Source organism: Cryptomeria japonica, chromosome 7 (assembly GCF_030272615.1).
Source record: "Cryptomeria japonica chromosome 7, Sugi_1.0, whole genome shotgun sequence".
Classification (NCBI taxonomy): Eukaryota; Viridiplantae; Streptophyta; class Pinopsida; order Cupressales; family Cupressaceae; genus Cryptomeria; species Cryptomeria japonica.
Window position 1 is genome coordinate 350159537 of NC_081411.1, and position 20135 is coordinate 350179671.

Consider the following 20135-nt stretch of genomic DNA (forward strand, 5'->3'; position numbering starts at 1 on the left):
GGTAATCTCAAAAGAGGATTTCAAATCCAAGCTGATGGATCACCTCGTTAGAGGATTTAAACAACACCAAGCCTGTTAAATCTTATTTGGTTAAGGGATTTAACTATTGTAATGGTTAGAGAACAACCAGTTCTTTGTTGATCTGGTAATAGCACTACCTTGCTTAATCAGATCCTTTTGGGCTCCTATTTTCCTTCATAATTTTCTGTAGACACTCATTCTGGTTCAGCAGTAGTCTCACTACCACACTTAAACAAATTGCCAACACAATTACAAACAACTCATCGACCTTAAAAACAAATACAATAGGTCGGTAACCAACACAAAACCTAGAAATCTCATAGAGATTACAAACATATCGATTCAATCATAACCATTGGATTACATAGCAATCAACTACACATTGTTCTAGACAACTTCAATCTCTCCTGAATTACCGCACATTAGATCATGTAGATAATCACATGTTTTCCACGTCATGCTATGTGTTTGATCATTCCCAAGATTAACGGTTAACTTCATGCACCAAATCCACTTTGAAACTCATCACGCACATCATGCTTACGGGGCATCTTCATCTCCGATCACCATTCAATCATAGATCATCACAACCAATTCTCCAAGCTCCATCAGTTAGGGTTCAAATTATTAATTGGTTAGGTTTACCGACTGATCACTCTGCTTCAATAATAATACCAATATCGTTTGCCTTCACTACTTTACTACTAGTTGCGATACAACTCCATTACCGGTTACTATTGACATCATGACAATACTATACTTCATCAATGCAATCTTTATGGAATGCCAATAATCTCCCCCTTTGGCATTGATGACAATACAAATATCAATACCCATTGATATTGATATTGAGAGTAAAGCATATACATAGGTATGGGAATCTTGGTTTAGATTTTTCCATATACTCTCCTTCAAATGTATCTTCATGTCTTTACATGGTAACTGGCTATTCAATCATATATAGTTCTTCTCCCCCTTTGACAACAATGCCAAAGTGAAGGTAAATCATTCCATGCTTCACCAATCTGCAACAAGTTGCTCCCCTTGTGGATTAGCTCCACTCCACACCAATCCTGCTTCAATATTTTCAATAAGCTCTAGGACTAATGTCTTCCACATCTGATTCATTGACTTCATGTAGGGGTACAACCCCTAGCTTACCTCTAAGATACTCAAATGTAGTTTTAGGTAGAGGTTTAGTAAAGATATTTGCTAGTTGTTCTTTAGTAGATACATGCTCAAGTCACACATCTTTACTTTGCCCTTTCTCTCTCAAGAAAGGATACTTCATCTCAATATGCTTTGTTCTAGCATGCAACACTAGGTTCTTTTAAATGTTTATAGCACTTGTGTTATGACAAAAAATCCTTACCAGTTCTGATAGCTTCAACATGAAACCTTCCAAAATGTCTTTCATCCAAATTGGCTAGGTAAAATTCATATATGCTGCAACATATTCAGCTTCTGCGGCTGATTGAGAGATACAACTCTATTTCTTACTGCTCTAAGACACTAGTCTTCCTCCAAGAAAAAATGCTCCTCCAGTTGTACTCTTCCTGTCATCAACATTGTCTGCCCAGTCTACATCTATATAGACTTTTAAATCAAAGTCTCCTACATATGGATACCATAATCCATAATCATTTGTGCCTTTCAGATATCTAAAAAATTCTTTTGGTTGCAACCATGTGTGTCTCCTTCGGGCTTTTATGAAATCTCACAACCAATCCTACTGCATGAGCAATGTATGCTCCACTATGGACAACATAATGTAGTTTACCTATCATGGACCTGTACTCTTTTTCATCCGCTGATGCAGAATCATCTTCCTTACACAATTTACAACTTGTAACGATTGTTGTTCCAACTAGTTTACAGTCTCCGATTCCAAAAGACTTCAACACTTCTTTCACATATTTGGATTGTGTGATTAAAATGCCTTCCTTCATTTGTTGGATTTACAAACCTATGAAATTTTTAATCTCACCTACCAGTGACATCTCAAACTCACTCTTCATTGCATTAGCAAAATCTTGACACATATCATCATTTCCTCCAAAAATGATATCATCCACAAATACCTCACTTACCAGTATCTTATCTCCTTCTACCTTGAGATATATGTTACTGTCTTCACTGGTTCTTTGAAAACATATCTTCACCAAGTGAGAGTGCAATCCTTCATACCATGCTCTTGGTGCTCGCTTCAATCTATATAATGCCTTGTGTAATTTGCACACCATGTCCTTTTCTATAGTTAAAGCATAACCATCTGGCTATTCAATGTAGACTTCCTCTTCGAATATTCCATTTAATAATGTTGACTTCACATCCATTCAATATACTTTGAATCCTCTATATGCTGCAAATTCTAGTAGAGTCCTTACTCTTTCCAATCTTGCAACTGGTACAAATGTCTCACCATAGTCTTCACCCTCTTCTTGTGCATAACCTTTGCATACTACTTTGGCTTTATTTCTGACCACTACTCCATCTTCATTCAGTTATTTTTTGAATACCCATTTTGTACTATTACATTCTTGTTCTCCAGTCTGGATACCAGTGACCAAGTATTGTTCTTCTCTATCTGGTCAAGTTCTCCTTCCATTGCCTTAATCCACTCTTCATCTTCAAATGCTTTTTTTACAGTTCTAGTCTCAATGGTGGAAATCATACAAGAGTTTCCTCTAAGCCTTGTTCTAGCTAGCACATCTGCATTCATGTCTCCAATAATCTGGTCAGGGCTATGATTGAGTCAAGCATACCTTGGAATAATATTATCTTGATTTCCAGGTTCTTCTTCTTCTTCACTTTCTTCATCTTCTACTGGACCTTCCTATTCTCATTGAACTAGGGATTCTCTATTTTGTTCTACAACTTCAGGATTCATCATTTTTGGTTTAAAAAATAGTGTGTAAGGTTCTTCTTCTTCCTTCTCTTTACTAGTTTCTCCTGATTTCTCAAGAAATTAATCAATTTAGACATTAACACTTTCAATGATCTTCTTAGTCCGGTTTCTGTAACACTTGTAAGCTTTGCTCTTGGTGGAGTAACCAAGAAATATGCCTTCATCACTCTTGGCATCAAACTTACCAACATAATCACCTCTTTTGATAAAACATCTGCTACCAAAATTTTTAAAGTAACCGACATTAGGTGATCTACCATACCAGTACTCATAGGGTGTTTTATCCTTACCTCTTTTAACCAGTATCAAGTTCGTTGTATAAACAGTTGTGCAGAAAAATTATCTCCAGAATGTCTTAGCTACACCTCCTTGAATTAGCATAGTCCTAGCATTTTCAACTACTGATCAATTGTTCCTTTCTACAATACCATTCTCCTATGGTTTCGTACGGGCAGAAATATACCTCTTAATTCTATTGTCTTCAGAGTATCTATTGAATTCCTCTGAAGTAAATTCACCACCTTGATCAGTTCTTAAGCACTTTATCTTCTTTCCTCTTTCATTTTCAACTAAGGCTCTAAATGCATTAAACCTTCCAAATTCTTCTATCTTGTCTTTCAAGAATGTGACCCACGTCATCCTTGAGCAATCATCGGTAAATATCATGAAGTACTGATCACCTTGGATACTCCTAGTCCTTATTAGTCGACAAAGGTTGGTATAAACCAAATCTAGCAAATGTTCAACTGAGAAAGATTTTCTCTTGAAGGTTGAGGATGTCATTTTCCCTAACTGACATTCTCTGCACAAAGAATTCACCAATTTGTCCAACTATGGAAAACTTCTTATTAATTTGGACTTATTGACTTTTACAATGTTAGAAAAATTTACATGACATTATCTTTGATGCCAAAGCCAACTATCTTCTACTTTTGCAATTAAACAACTATTGACTTTAGAGCTTAAATGAAACAAGCTACCTCTGGTTTGTTTGTCAGTTGCGATCAATTCACCTTTGCTTCCATAAAACTTGCAGACTCCATTCTTGAATTCCAATGGGTAACCTTTGTCATTGAGTTGAGCAACACTCAAAAGATTGTGTTTCAGTCCTTCAACCTAGTAGACATCAGTTGCACTGCTTTTACCTTTCAAAGAGATGGATCCTTTTCCTTTCACCATGTAGGGTGAGTCACTTCCAAATCTCACAATACCTCCATTAAACTCTCTCAAAGTAAGAAACTTACTCCGATCACCGGTCATGTGGTGTGAACAACCACTATCTATAATCCATTCACTTGAACTATCCAAGTTAAAGACCAATGCCTTCTAATCAGATATCTATTCTTTAATAGCAACAAATACAATGTCCACATTTGCATCTTCCTCATATTCTTTATCTATAATTCCTCCATCCACTACAATGACACAATCACTTTTACCTTTTCCTTTGAACTTCCTATACTTCTCTCATTTTTCCTCATTATCTCCATTAGGAGAGTTAGCAGCAATATGTCCAATCCGGTTACATGCAAAACATTTCAAAGGTAATTTACCTTTGTACTTACTAGTTCCTCTAGGTAACGCTTGGCCAACAATTCTTCAAGCTCAATAAGACTATCTTCATCATCTATCTCTCTGCTGGATCTAGACTCATGACAGTAGCTCACTTCTCTTTGTTTCCTTACCACTGGGGTTGAAACTGAGGCTCTAAATGTAGATTCTAATCTTTGAACACTTCCATCAAAACCATTTAATTCAAATGCAGTTAATTTACCAATGATATAATCAAGAGTTACCTTTGTCTTATAAATAGATTTGAGTTCTCTAATGGCTACAACTCGGATACTGTAGACTAGTAGAAGGGTTCTCAACATCTTGCTAACCACTATGGTATCCTCCACTATACCTCCAACACTTTTGATCTCTCCGACTATCTCCTTGATCCTCTCACCATACTATTGAATCTTTTCTACTTCAGCCATCTGCATATCATCAAATTTCCCTCTATGACTCTCTTATTTGGCAATCTTAACATGCTCATCACCGCTATAGATATCTTCCAGTTTCTTCAATACTTCATAAGCAGTCTCCAATCCATGAACATCAACATACTCTGAGTCAGACAAGGAACTGATGATGGACTCCAATTCTTTATTGTTCTCCTATTGATCCTTATTTTGATCATCTATCAGAATCCCACTAACCAAGTTATATTTAGTAACAAGATGTTCCCTCTATTGACTTCCTAAGCTCTTGATATAGATCTTCATCCTATCACTCCAGATCTTTAGTTTTCCCTATTGAACTTCGGACCTTCTTTCTTTATCATGTTCTCTTAGCAAGCTATTAGACATAAACTCAAGAGGACTTGAAATTCTCTAATACCAATTGATAATATGATGAAACTATAAGCATCTGCTCAACTACTGAGAGGGGTAGGGGAATCAGTAGATAGAAAATAAACTAAACTTTCACCAAACTTAATTCCAACTTAGAAACAACTTGCAAAACTAACCGGTTTAGACACTATATCAAAAAATACAACTCCAATGCCAAACTTTACCGGTTGACCAAAACATCAATGATACAATGCAGCAGATCCGAAACTCACATACCATTTAACCAATATATTAAAACACTTCACTAATATCAGTAATAGCTCATTTCAAATCACTTTCAATCATCTAAACATATCGAAGTGGAATTACTAGTCATTCAAATCAACCATATCAGAACACATTCACAAAATTATTCACTACTTCACACAATGATTTTGGATACCCAAATGGGAAAAACCATGGTGAGGATGAATACCGAGAAGTAATTTGAACTCTTCTGAAGTTTTCTTTGTTAGGATCCAAGCCTTGTTAGAAGCTTATACAATAATGTCCTATTAAGAACAGATCCGGTTAAGGGATTGACTATAATACCCTGTTAAAGATAATACCCTATTAAAGGTAACCTCAGTAAATGATTTCAAATCCAAGCTAATGGATCACCTGGTTAGAGGATTTAAACAACACCAAGCCTGTTAAAGCTTACCCTGTGAAGGGATTTAACTATTGTAATGGTTAGAGAACAATAGGTTCTTTGTTGATCTGGTAATAGGACTACCTTGCTTAATCAGATCCTCTTCTATTCCTATCTGCCTTCACAACAATTTGCAGACACTCCTTCTGGTTCAGCAACAGTCTCACTACCACACTTAACCAAATTTCCAACACAATTACAAAAAACTCATTGACCTTAAAAACAAATACAATAGGTCGGTAACACAACACAAAACCTACAAATCTCATAGAGAATACAAATATATCGGTTCAATCATAACTGTTGGACAAATTCAACCGCTCTTGGATCACCACACATTGGATCCTATAGCTCATCACGTGTTATCCACTTCATGCTATACATTTGATCATTCCCAAGATAAACGGTTATCTTCACATGCCAAATGCACTTTGAAATGCATCACGCGCATCATGCTTACATGGAATTTTTATCTTGGATCATCATTCAATCATAGATCATCACAATCAATTCTCCAAGCTCCATCAGTTAGGGTTCAGATTATCAACTAGTTAGGGTTACTGGTTGATTGCTCTCCTTCAATAATAATAGCAATACCAGTTGCCTTCACTGATTTACTACCAGTTGCAATACAATTCCATTACCGATTACTATTGACATCAATGAAAACACTATACTTAATCAATGCAATCTTCATGGAATGCCAATAGATGAAGGTGTGCCTGAGAATTAAATATGGAGTTTTCTGTAGATTTAAGGATGTGTTTCCCTCTATTCGGAAAAGAGATAACCATATCCTTCTATCCATTAGTGATTATCAAATCATATTTCATCAATGTACCCTTCATGTAATGCCAACAGATGAAGGTGTGATAGATGATGAATCTGACAATGGGAATTCAGGAGCTGAGTTTGTCTTTATTGCTATTAAAGATGATCTAGTACTAGTGACTCCTACAAGCTACATTGTTGAGGAAAAATCTTTGGCTTCTAAGATTGAAGAAGAAAGATGAATGGGTAATTGGTAGTGTTCATTCACATCATATGATAGGTGATAAAAGTAAATTTGTGAATATGGAAAGGTATGATGGTGGTATAGAAAGATTTTGAGATGATAAAGCTTGTGTGATTCGTTGTATAGGTTCTATATATTTTGATGGTAAGAATAACAGTTATGATCTCTTATATATTGAATTTTTAAAGCATAATCTTTTGATTGTTGGATAGATGGCTGACAAGGGATATGATTTTCAATTCAAGAATGGTAAATACAAGATTTTGAATGCCTCTAGTGTAGAGATTGCAACAGGGAATAAAATTAAAGGTAATATCTTTCACTTGAATACCAATCAGAAAAGTTGTTTGATTGCTCAGATAGATGAAATTTGGTTGTGGCATAGGAGGATGTGTCATGTTAATTTTGACTCTATGATTAGGATAAGCTCTATTCAAGTTGTTAGAGATTCGCCTAAGATTGTGATGCTCTCTAATCCAGTATTTGAAGAATGTTATTTGGGAATGAAAAAAAGAACATCAATTAAAAGCAGGTTGTATACACCTAATGGACTATTAGATCTTGTGCATGTTGACTTGTATGGTCCTACAAGAGTGAGAAGCATGTAGGGTGACAAGTATTTCATGTTGTTGATAGATGACTAGTATAGACTAATGTGGGTGACTTTTCTAAGATAAAAATTAGAAGCATTGGAGAAATTCAAGATATTCAAAGAAAAGGTGGACGTTGAGACAGGGTTGAAGCTGAAGGGACTGAGATCTGAAAGAGGAGGAGAATTCACTTCCGATGAGTTTGATACATTCTCTGAGAGGAATGGAGTTAGAAGACAATTATCCGCACCTAGAACCACTCATCAAAATGGAGTTGTTGAAAGGAATATTAGAACAATCTTGGATGTTGGTAGAACGATGTTGATTTAAGGAAATATTGTGCAAACCTTTTGGAAGGAAGTTGTTGGCACTATTGTTTACCCATTCAATTGGGTACATATAAAAGGTGATTCTGGTAAGAGTTCTTATCAGATATAATTTGGTCATGCTCCTATAGTTATATATTTCAAAGTTTTTGGAAGGAAATATTAAATCAAAAAAGATGAGGATATAGGAAAGTTTGATGAAAGATGTGATGAAGGAATCTTCTTTGCATATTCTACTAAGAGAAAGCCTATCGATGTTACAATAAGAGGTTGAAGAAAATAATAGAAAGTGCAAATGTGAAGGTTTATGAATGTTTTGGAAAGCAGATTAAACCATGTGGATATGAGATTGATGAATATGATATTGTTTCTAAGCTTGCACAGACTGAGATCCTGAAGCAGATTAAGATGGTAGGAACAGTTAATCTAGATATAGTTGCTTCTAGGGAACAACTTCAAGAGCCTGAGAATGAGAATAATCTGAAGGCTTTGAGGTATGTGAAATTGAATTATTCTGAGAATTATATTATTGGTGATAAGAACAGTGGTGTGATGATTAGGAGAAGACTTGCTACTGAAGAGATATGTCTGATTTTTAAGATTGAACCTAAAGATGTTGTTGAAGAGATAATTAGATAAAAAGATATGAAGGAGGAGTTCAATCAAATTAAAAAGAATAACACTTAGGAGCTTGTTCCAAGATCTAAAGAAAAAAATGTAAGTGGCAATAAATGGGTGTTCTAGAATAAAATGAATGAAGTCAGTGAAGTGGTAAGAAACAAAGAGAGATTGGTATGTAAGGGAAGCTCTCAGATAGAAGGTATCGATTATAATGTAACTTTTTCTCCATAATGTTGAGAGCTATTCTAGCTCAAATTGTGATTCCTTTATACCTAACGAGAATGAATGTGAACTTGAGATAGGAAGTAGTTTCAATGAAACCTCTAATGAAATGTTTGATGAGGATGTAGATATGGATCAACCTATTATTTGCCATAATATTTTTTGAGAAAGGATCTCATCTAATATCTAATCCTTTGTATGAGGACACAATTGAGAATCCAGATATATTGAATGCTGACCAAGATGTGATTGTTGATTTGATATTGTTTGACGAAGATCAATTTTCTTCCATGACTAGTTATGATAGTAATGTTGAAGGCATTTCAGACATCCGCGAGCATGATTTATATGGTAAGGAAAGAATTATCCAAGGTAATCAAGGAATTCTATTTGTGTTTGTTGATAGTGATGTGCAAAATTTTAAGTCAAGAGTTTTTAGTTTTATGTCAGTTGAGTGAATGTTTGATCAAAGGAGGCATTAAAAATGTTAGGCATAGGGTTAGCGTACAGTTTTCAAATGTTTTTGTATGCAGTCAGCATATATATGGTAATATTTTAAAGTCATTGATCACATATGTAGATGAGAATCAGATTTTTGATAAGGGTAATTACCAGTATTTCAGTTTGATGGCCTTGAGCCATCATTTATAGTCTGATTTTCCAAAACACGGTGTAGGGTGCAGGGAAAAGGAGGTTGACTTTGCCACCCAATGAAGATGTACAAGTTGTCCAAACTTGTGCTGATAATATGGAATCTAAGATATAGTTGAGATTTGAAGCTTTGATGAAATGAAATAGAACAAGAAATGAAGATGATACAAAGATATTGAATCCCAAATACAGGTCATGAACTTGTAGTAGGAGAAACTGTAAGGATTTTTCAAGCAAAGGATTTGGTATTGATATGGAAGGATATATTGGAAAATAAAGGGAAGCATGGTTGGTTTCATGCCATTTCACTAGAGCCATATCTGATTCAAAGCAAGTGGGGAGAAGATTTTATACTTTCTTCAATGAATGATAGATGAAATCCTTGAACTGCCTGTTCATGGATAGTTCTCAAAAGTTTACGTCTTTTCAAGTATTTATTTTCCATGAGTAGTAGATTAGGCTTTGTTCATATTAGAATAGGTTTCCTTTTCTATTTTTAGTTGTCTTGTCTAGGAAAATTTCCTTTTGGTCTTCTCTATAGCTGGTCTACTCCACTTGAGATTCTCGATCCTCATATCATCCCCGAGTGATGATCATCCCTAACCACAGCCACTAATAGTCTTGAAAATGACTATGCAAATATTCTTTATATGTCCCTATCAGAATTTTAGTCATTTTAAATTAATGTTGCCCTCTGTTCATACCCTCAATGTTTAGGGTTTAAGGTCTATGTGTTTCCACATAAATATTTTGTTAAAAACCCACAGCCTATTATGTTTCTTCATTTACCTTTTTCATTTAAAGGTGAGGGTCTCTTTCATTGTCAAAGAGTCTTCATTTCCTTTCCTAGGCGTTATATCTTTTGTCAGCCATTTAAATTTTCCTAAGTCTGCATCATTCTCCTATGGATGGGCCCCCTTTAATATTTTAGTGGGGATTGATAAAATTTCCTAAGTCCAGCCTCAATATCCAAGCCAATGTCTTTGTGATTAATTATCAAGCAACTAAAAGATCCATAATTTTCCATGTGCATCAAGTGGACGAAATGGTTTTAAGCCAAGCAGAAAGATGCACGAAGGTTAGCAATCAATGTTAAGCGGTTGTTATAGTTGGCTTACAAAGATTGAATAGATCGGATGACCTTCATAGTCCTGCGAAGGAAGATGCAGGGAAGTTAAGGATCATGACATCGTGAGATGATACCACGTGTCCCAGGCAGGCTAATAAATTTTAACAGCGGGGCCACTGAAAAAATGGAGTTAGAAGGTGATTTGGCTATGTTTTGTCAGGTTTTCCGAGGAAACCACTTGCCATAGTGGAAAGTCAATTTCAGATTGACCAATGATAATCTTCTGATGTGCCAAGCTAGATAAGATCTATGGTGTGAACTCTGAACATATTTCAACAAAGGGATTAAGGCTTCCTGCACATCACTCAGGCAGGAAAATAAAGGTAGAAGGAAAATTGAGCTTGTCGACATGGGATAATGGAAGACAAATCCAGACACGTGGATGCCAACTGATTTTCACAAGACCCATTCTAAAGGCTGTTTTACGGGTCGAAGTGAATTGACAAGAAATGCTGGCAATTTTTAGGGAGTCGTCTTAGGAAGTTTCATTTCTACGACAACAAGAAGTTAAGATTTTCAAAGGCATAAGGAGATAAGGATGATTTATGCTTTGGCGATGAAGTGATCAGGGACTTGTCAACAAGATTATAGGTTACATACTGTTAGGGATTGTCACGGTAAGGTAAGAAACAAGAAACTGTATCGGAGAAAATTTCAAAAGATAAGGACTCAATATCCAAAAAGGACATTCAGAAGTAGAATTTTTGTAGTCAAGAAAATAATGTGATCAAAATAAAATCATTCATGTAAGGTGAGCTTTGTCAGGGGTTAGTAGATTGATAGTTTCAATCTGACGGTGTCTTCGATCTGTTGATGGATATGATTCTTGAGTCCATTTGTTGGTAGGATGAGAAGAAAGCATCGAAATGTTGATTTTTTGCATGCATGAGCACCGCCAAGTGAAGTAGTTTTGATTATAAATATAGCTAGGTGGTGTCTTCAGTTGGTAGAAATAGCAGAAACCTCATTATCTTCTAAGAAGGTTTCAAAAATGATGGTTTTTGAGCAGTATCGTGGTAGGAGTTATAGTGAGCTTTATGTCACAAGATGGAATTCTTTTTTGAGAGAGTATGCTTATAGTCAGTGGAGCCTTGAAAGTTGGGAGGATAGTCATTGAAGACTTGAAATTCATTTTTCATCTCAAAAAGCCCTGCACGACACATCCTCTATTTTTCCTCTACTACTAGTTGGCAGGAGGTTTTAGGAACGGGCTCACAAGGGGACAGGAGTAGGAAAAGATTGGGGTGAAGGTAGCAATTTGCCATCTCTGCAATGGCATTCAAGCTGCAACCCCCTCTTCTCCTATTATTTTCCTCTAGGAGCCCCTTTTCCACTTTCTCTGATCCTGGGCATGAAGGTTGAATCTCCTCTTCTAGTTTAGGAGCGAATTTACTTCTTTTCAGGATCTAAGTTCCCTTCCTGGAGGGAAATGCTTTGTAGAATAAAAAGACCATCTCACGGTCCATCTGGAAGCATCAAGAGTGATAGTTTCATGGCTCAAAATGTTTTGTTTCTACCAAAATGCAGTTACAAATTTTGGTTCTACCTCATCATGAACACTAGTGTGGATAATCTTTTGGGAGATTGTGAAGAATATTTTTGTAATAGAATCACAATCAGTCTTGTGGGCTTGTGACAGGTGTCTCCTCTGGGCCGAAGCTTTTTTACTCCCTTATTTCTATAAAAGGGAATTCAAGGCCATGAGATGGGGTTGATAAATTTGGTCTAAATTTTGGCTCCAAATCCTTGGTGATGTATAGTGAGTCTAGGTGAAATGAATAAGCTGTAAAAGTCATTTAGAGAACAAATAAAAGAGTTTGTTGTCATATTTTATGCAGGTTCTTGAAGGAGTTATATGTAAAAAAATTTGTAACAGAAAGCAGTACATTAAATAAATGAAAATATGTTTCAAATCCATTTTCTCATTCATTGCACTGTTATGGTGTATGTATTTTTTGTTCATGTTTTGATCTACGGGGTCAATTAAAATTCTTGTGTAGAATTATAGAATGATATGGCTTATGCAGAGATTCAGGTAAGCATTTTGGGTTTAGATATACATATGAGAAATATTACAAGGCAATATTTTCTTAGATCTCATCATATTTAGATAAAACTTGGTTACATTTTCATTTTATGTCTTACAAATTCATTTGCCCAATGGATAAGGCACTAGTCATGGCCAGTAAATGTCTTCTATGTCATTTTTGTGCTCAAAATTCACCGACATCTTGCTATTAATATGCTAAATATCATAATATTTTTTATTTATGTGCGTATCACTATTTAATGAAGATATCTCATGCTCCAAAGATGGTTCAGGATCATTGAGAACTAGCCATTTTGTAGCATTCTCACACTTTGTTGAGCTCCTTTTGAATGAGATTATCTGCTTTGTTTTAACGTCATTCACAGGTACAATGCAAAGACTGTGAATGCGTTAAGGGGATCTCCCTGCTGGGTTTTCCAGAGCTCAAAGCGCTAAAGGGTTTGATATACCCTTGCCAGTGTGTCCAAGCCTAGGAAATTACCAATAATTCGAGTTGGCTTCTACATAGGTAATGGAACGATCAATTTGATATCTGCCCTGTTGTAGTGTAAACCCCATTCTAGGAAACCAACAAAAATGGCAACTCTTTTGGGAAACTTGATACAAGAATAATGAGATTATTACATTCTAGCTCTTTGTCAAGTGACTCAATTCTCATGAATGTTTCTTGAGAATCTATTGTCATTCATATTTCAATGTAATTTATGTCAAGATTTGTCCATATTATATGATTATTTCATAATACCGCACAAGTTGTGAGTGGCGACTCTGACACCAATATGCATTGTTCGAGGAAGAAATGATAAGAACAAAATAAGTTGCAGTAGGGATGAAGCAGGTTCGACCTCAATCTCAGGTGCATTTTGTCTGCACTCTCTTTTCTCCACTGTCAGAGTTGTTATAAGTGTTTAAAAAAAGTTTAGCTGTTCAAATGATTCTGCATTTTGTCTGCACTCTCTTTGCTCCAGTGTCAGAGTTGTTGAAAGTGTTTAAAAAAAATTATAGTCAATTTATTGTGGCATGGCAAGTGCAACCCTATAAAGGTATCCCCTCCTCGTGCATGTTCAACACAAAAGTCAATACAAAGGAAATATCTAATTTGTTAAAGATGGCCTCAATTTTGTTTACACCGCTCATTCCAGTTTTGACGGTTAACACAAAACCTCCACGGTGGATTTCAATGAAAGCCCATGGATGTTTGCGTTTTGGAAGTTATTCGCGTGCAAAGAGTCTGGGTAAAGATTTTTTTTATTATTTTTAAAATTTATCAATATATTTTGCATAGATTTAAAAATATATTGACTATAATATTTAATTATTATTGTTTTTCTGAATCATTTGTAGCTTGGCGAAACATCCCATCTGTTGTTGTCGGAGAGGATGCGAAGACTCTTCAGGGTAATGGCAATCAGAAAATACACACCATCTGCTTTATTTTATAGAGTTTTGAGTTTAAACTAGTGAAGTATTTGAGTGTTAAATAATTTAAGGCTGTCATTATTGCAGCTTATTACAGGAAGCCAGATTACGTTCAATCTGTTTCAACACTTGAGGTATTAAGTATGAACTGAATGTAGATAGATCAGCTTTTTATTAGCACATTTTTTTAGAACTTGTGGATAACATTTATCAGTAGTCATTCAGATTTTAGTTTATATCAATTTTATGAATTACACGTTCTGATCTATCATTGAAATGAAAGAACTAAAAATTTATACAATAAACTGTAAAGATCGCTTAATCACTTTATCGGATATATGTAAAACCCAAGAGGAAATAAAAGATGCACAATCAGAGAAAATCTGAAAATCTCATTTCCTGTTCTTGTTTCAGGCACCCTCGGATGAGATGGATAAGATAATAGAGGAATTGGTTGCAGAGATCAAAGCTATATTTAATTTGATGGAAGATGGCGAAATAAGTCCCTCTCCCTACGATACTGCGTGGGTAGGGAGGATTTCTGCAATTGATGGCTCCGCTAAACCCCAGTTTCCTCAAATGGTGGACTGGATTCCTCACAATCAGTTACCCGACGGTTCTTGGGGAGAGAATCGTAATTTTTTAGCTTGTGATAGATTACTCAATACTCTTTCCTGCATAGTTACTCTAGCCTTCTGGGGCGTTGGAAATAACCAAGTGAACAGAGGTAATTACATATTTCGTTTTTCCTTGCCTTTCCATCTGTGCTGTCATTGCGCCAACGGGCCAAACACCTTTATCCATAGACCTATGCGCCTTTTTTCCAGATTTTGGAATTATGTTTTAGTAGTTATTGTTTTTACATTGGATAGTTTAATTCAGATATTTTCAAGTTACCTTACAAGAGGCATGATTGAAAAATGAGATTTACCTTGAAAAGTTTAATTTTTGGGCCATAGCAGGTATTGAGTTCTTAAAGGGTAATACAGAAGGAATGATTAAAGAAGCACTAGGTCATCATCGATCGAAAGTATTCGAGATAGTCTTTCCTACACTGTTAAATCAAGCCAAACTTTTGGGTTTGGATCTTCCTTATGAGGTACCTATCATAAAGCAAATCAACGAAAAGCGGGACTCCGAATTAAAAAAGTAATCTTTTGCTATTATCTGTTCGTGATATGTCATGTTTTAAGACACGCATAAACTGAAGATGGAAGTGATTGAATAATATTATTGTGAATTAGATTATCTTTTGAAGAGCTGCACAGCCATCCCTCAACAATGTTGCAGTGTCTGGAAGGGATACAAGAAGTAGTAGATTGGAAAAATATCCTGAAACTGCAATCACAGGATGGATCTTCCTCAAGCTCCCCAGCATCTACAGCTTGTGTATTTATGCACACAGGAGACAACAAATGCCTAAAGTTTTTGACAAGCCTTGTTGCAAAATTTGGAGATCATGGTAATTGTTGTACTCAACACTCAAAAGCATTATTGAAAGAATATCGAATTCTAAAACTAAAATGTTGGCATTACAGTACCGAGCATTTATCCAGTGGATATAACAGAGCGTTTGAGAGCCGTGGATAGTGTTGAAAGTCTTGGCATCGAACACCATTTCCAAACGGAGATTAAACAAGCCATGGATTATGTGTTGCAGTGAGTAATAGTGTCTCCTCTGTTGTGATTTTTATATAAAAGTCCAGATTATTGATTTTATTTTGACACCTTGCTTTGGAAACGTACGGTAGTTACTGGAGTGAAAGAGGCATTGGATTAGGAAGACAGAGCCTGGTTCCAGATATTGATATTACAGCCACTGCCTTCAGGCTTCTCAGAACGTTCGGCTACACTGTATCTTCTGGTATACATGTGTTTGTATGCAAATGATTCGTATAAATACTCTTTCAAAGCTTAATCGAGTCTTTAATTTCCAGAATAATTAGATCTGTCTTAACCTTAAATAATTACAATTGACAGACGCTCTGCAAAACATCAAAAGGGAGGCTGAAGAGCTTTCTAAGCGGTCCGGTGACGAAAACTGCGTAGGAATAATCGCCATACTCAGCCTGTATAGATGTTCACAGCTTAACTTTCCGGGCAAAAATGTAATGAGAGAAATCGGTGCATTTGCAAAAGATTACTTGGCCAGATCCCTGGAAACCAAGAACTTTTGTCAGGCGAAGGCTGTGAAGGAAAACCTTCGCCAAGAGGTACTGCGAATAGTCCCTTTCTCTGAAATTTTATTCTGTGAATAACTTCTTAAATAAAAAAGAAAAATCTGATTTCCAATATTTTTTTCATCTTTATCCAGATCGAATATGCTCTGTCTGCTTGGTGGAATAGAAATATGCCAAGGCTGATGGCTAGAAATCACATGGTGGCGGTTAATCCCGATGACCTATGGCTGGGGAAGACATTATATCGGTAAGATACAGTTTGTTTTATATGCTTGGAGTCTTATTACATTCCATGATATTTAAATTGTCTCTAGTGCACATAACGATAATCCAGGTTGAGTGTGATGCACAGACTGCCATATGCGAGCAACGACAAGTATTTAGAATTGGCCAAACTCGATTTCAACCGCATTCAAGCTACACACAGATCTGAAATACAACATATAAAGAGGTAAAAATGTTAGCGCAACTTTGGAGTCTGTTATCTCCGTAATTCACGGAAAGACTCTTGCCCATGCATAAGCTAACAAAGGAGTTATAGATTTTTAACTTCTTTTGCCTACTTCAGTTCCATTCCATTATTTCATGCAGTTAATTGTTGATCTTCAGAAATTTCATGCATCTCATGTATAATTTCTGCTCCAATGATCTATATATCATTTATAATCATAGAGATCTGTTATAATGAAAATGGTTGATAAGTTCTTTGTTCTGATTTTATCTGCAAGTTTTGCTTTTATTTTCCAGCTAGATCTTTTCTCTATTTTGCAAGATTAGCTGCAAAATTTTATATGGTATCAGAGCAGCCGAGAAAGGAAATGAATTGTATTAACCCATTGTTCTCCATTACATTATGCAAAAAATGCATATTAAAATATAAATAGTATCCACCGCATGATTGGACAATTTACGGTAGAAGCAAAGGCATGCACTGTCTGTTGTGCATGTAAAGCTCACTAAGGAGTTCATTCTTGTTTTTAAAAAAACAAAAACAAAAAGCATGCAAAAAATAAGGGAAGAATATGCATGCATCTAAAAATAGAGGTCTACGTCAACTTCCATGGTGATGGTAATCTTCATAAATCTGACAGCAAATAATTGTTGTGCTCCTTCCTTCTAGCTCCAGGCTCTGATACCATGTAAAATTTTGCAGCTAATCCTGCAAAATAGAGAAAAGATCTAGCTGGAAAATAAAAGCAAAACATGCAGATAAAATCAGAACAAAGAACTCATCAACCATTTTCATTATAACAGATCTCTATGATTACTCATCAACCATTTTCATTATAACAGATCTCTATGATTACAAATGATATATAGATCATTGGAGCAGAAATTATGCATGAAATGCATGAAATTTCTAAAGATCAACAATTAACTGCATGAAATGGAACTGAAGTAGGCAGAAGAAGTTAAAAATCTATAACTCCTTTGTTAGCTTATGCATGAGCAAGAGTCTTTCCGTGAATTACGGAGATAACAGACTCCAAAGTTGCGCTAACAAAAAAACAGTTTGAAATAGTCCCTGTTATAAAGATAATCTAATCAAACAGCAAGAAAATCAGTTTAATATTTATTTTTGCCACGACCTTTGATGAATGCTATTAACATTTGATTATTGTGCTGTTAAAGATGGTACGAGGATTGCAATTTCCCGCACTTGGATTTTACGCGTCACAGAGAAGTGGCAATTTACTGAACCTCTTCAGCGGTGATGTTTGAACCACAACACACCGATTGTAGACTAGCTTATGCAAAAGCCGGAATCTTGGCTGTACTCACAGACGACCTCTATGACAACTATGCAACTCTGCATCAAGCCAAGCTCTTCAACGAAGCTTTGGAAAGGTCAGCCCATTAAATCCCCGTCTCATCTTAACAAATTGCCCATATTAACCGTTGGCTATCATGCTGCAGATGGGATCCATTGGTAATCGACCAACTACCAGAGGACATGAAAATAGTTTTCATGGGCCTCTATAATACTTTGACCGATATATCTGAACGAGCACAGGAGGTTCAAGGACGTGAAACACTTCCTTACCTGCGTCAACAGGTAAAATGTTTGCCAAGACATCCATGCAATTTTTATTTGTTCCATCTCTGCCAAAATGTAATTTTGGACTCAATGTCTATTCATTTACTGTGAACTCATTTTTCATTGGCTCTTTTTTACTTCCTACTTACATGTTTGAAATCAATTTAGATTTAAGTAGAGAAAGAGGGGAATCGTAGTCTAACAAGATTAGTTTGTTTGTTGTGCGGTTCAGTGGTTGCATCTGTTCTTCAGTTACACTAAAGAAAGAGAGTGGATGGAAAGAGGTTATTCGCCATCATTTGATGAGTATAGGGAGAATGCAGTAGTGTCGATAGCACTGGGAGTAACTATCCTGACTGCAATATTTTGTACGGGAGAGATTCTTTCTGATCAAATTGTCGGGAAGGTAGATTTTTGAGCTGACTTTCTCAATCTCGTCAATCTGACTGGACGTCTTGTAACGACCTTAGAACGTTCCAGGTGGGCCTGGCCTCCCTTCACTTTGATCTTTTTAAACACCTAGTATGTTATTAGCTAATAAGTATTTTAGCGTGGTAATTCAGAGGGAAAGAGATCTTGGAGAATTGGCTTCATTCCTACAATGTTACATAAATGAGCGCCCCGGATGCACGGAAGAAGAGGCCTCCAATTATATGCACAAAGTGAACGAACATGCCCTTACTCAATTGAACTACCACTTTTTAATGCATGCAGACATACCCAAGAGTTTTAGAACTCTTCTTTTCAACACGGCTAGGGTGATGAACGTGGTTTACAGGAACGAAGACAGCCTTTCAAATGCCACGGAGGACCTTGAAGATTCTATTAAAAAGTCTCTGTACGAACCAGTGCTGTTATAGACTACCTGTTAAAAATTGATGCTGCTGCTCGATCATGCAGCTCGAGCGTGGAGGACAAATCTGCCATTTACCGCCATGCGAAGTTTCTGTTAGGCTATTTTTAGATTGCAGCATCAGTTTTAATGTTTTTAACTTTAGTTAAGTTTTTAGAAACTTTGGTCTATAATTCCTACGAATAATGCATGATGTGCATGCTATGTTTGTCAGTGGTTTTTGTCCATGCCATTGGACAATGATCTAGCTGATTAGATAGCAGTCTTAGTTTTTTATTAATCTGTCAATTTGAAACCGTTGTTTGATGCATTACTTTTGCTATGATCTGAAGCTATAGACATTATAAATGAAACGTCTTTATTTTGTTTTGATTAGAAAGCTCCAATAAAAAAACTATTCTTGTTATTTAGTCCTGAAACATAATAAGGTACTCTATTTTTCAATTTAGTCTGGTTTTAAGAAACAGGGGGTTCGATTTTGAATCTACAATTAATATCAGAGCAAGTATTTTGTTTTGAGTTAAAGTTTTTGCTGCTGAAATTTTGCCAAAGTTTATCATGTCAAATTATAACCACTTGTCCATTTCAAAATTTGACAAAAAATAAGTATCATTATTGGTGCATAAAAATGATGACCTTTTCGATAAGAAAATGTATGTTGGAAATTGTTGAATTAGGTTACCAGGAGCTAGCTGATTGGAATGCCTTCTTCATCAATGATAAAAACAACCAAAAAGGAGGCCAAGAAGAAGAATGCTCAAGCATTGTTTCACATTCAAATAGCTCTTGATAAGAGCTTATTTATAAGAATTTTATATGCAAAAGCAACTAAAGATGCCTAGAAGACTTTAAAAGAATCTTACCAAAGTAGTGATCAAGTCAAGGTTGTCAAGTAACAAATATTGAAGCGTGAATTCAAGATTTTGAGAATGCAAGAAGCTAAACATGTCAATGATTATTATGTCAGAGTCAAAGATGCGATCAATAAAATGGCTACACTTGGGAAAACTATAAGTGAAGATGAGAAAAATTGATTAGAGATCTTATGGGAGAAGATCCAAATGATTCAATAGCTTATCAAT

At 35.8% G+C, this 20135-nt stretch overlaps 1 pseudogene; it reads left to right on the plus strand.

Moving 5' to 3' along the window:
• Positions 1 to 13671: 13671 nt before the first annotated feature.
• Positions 13672 to 19342, plus strand: LOC131078760 (bifunctional isopimaradiene synthase, chloroplastic-like; annotated as a pseudogene).
• Positions 19343 to 20135: the final 793 nt, after the last annotated feature.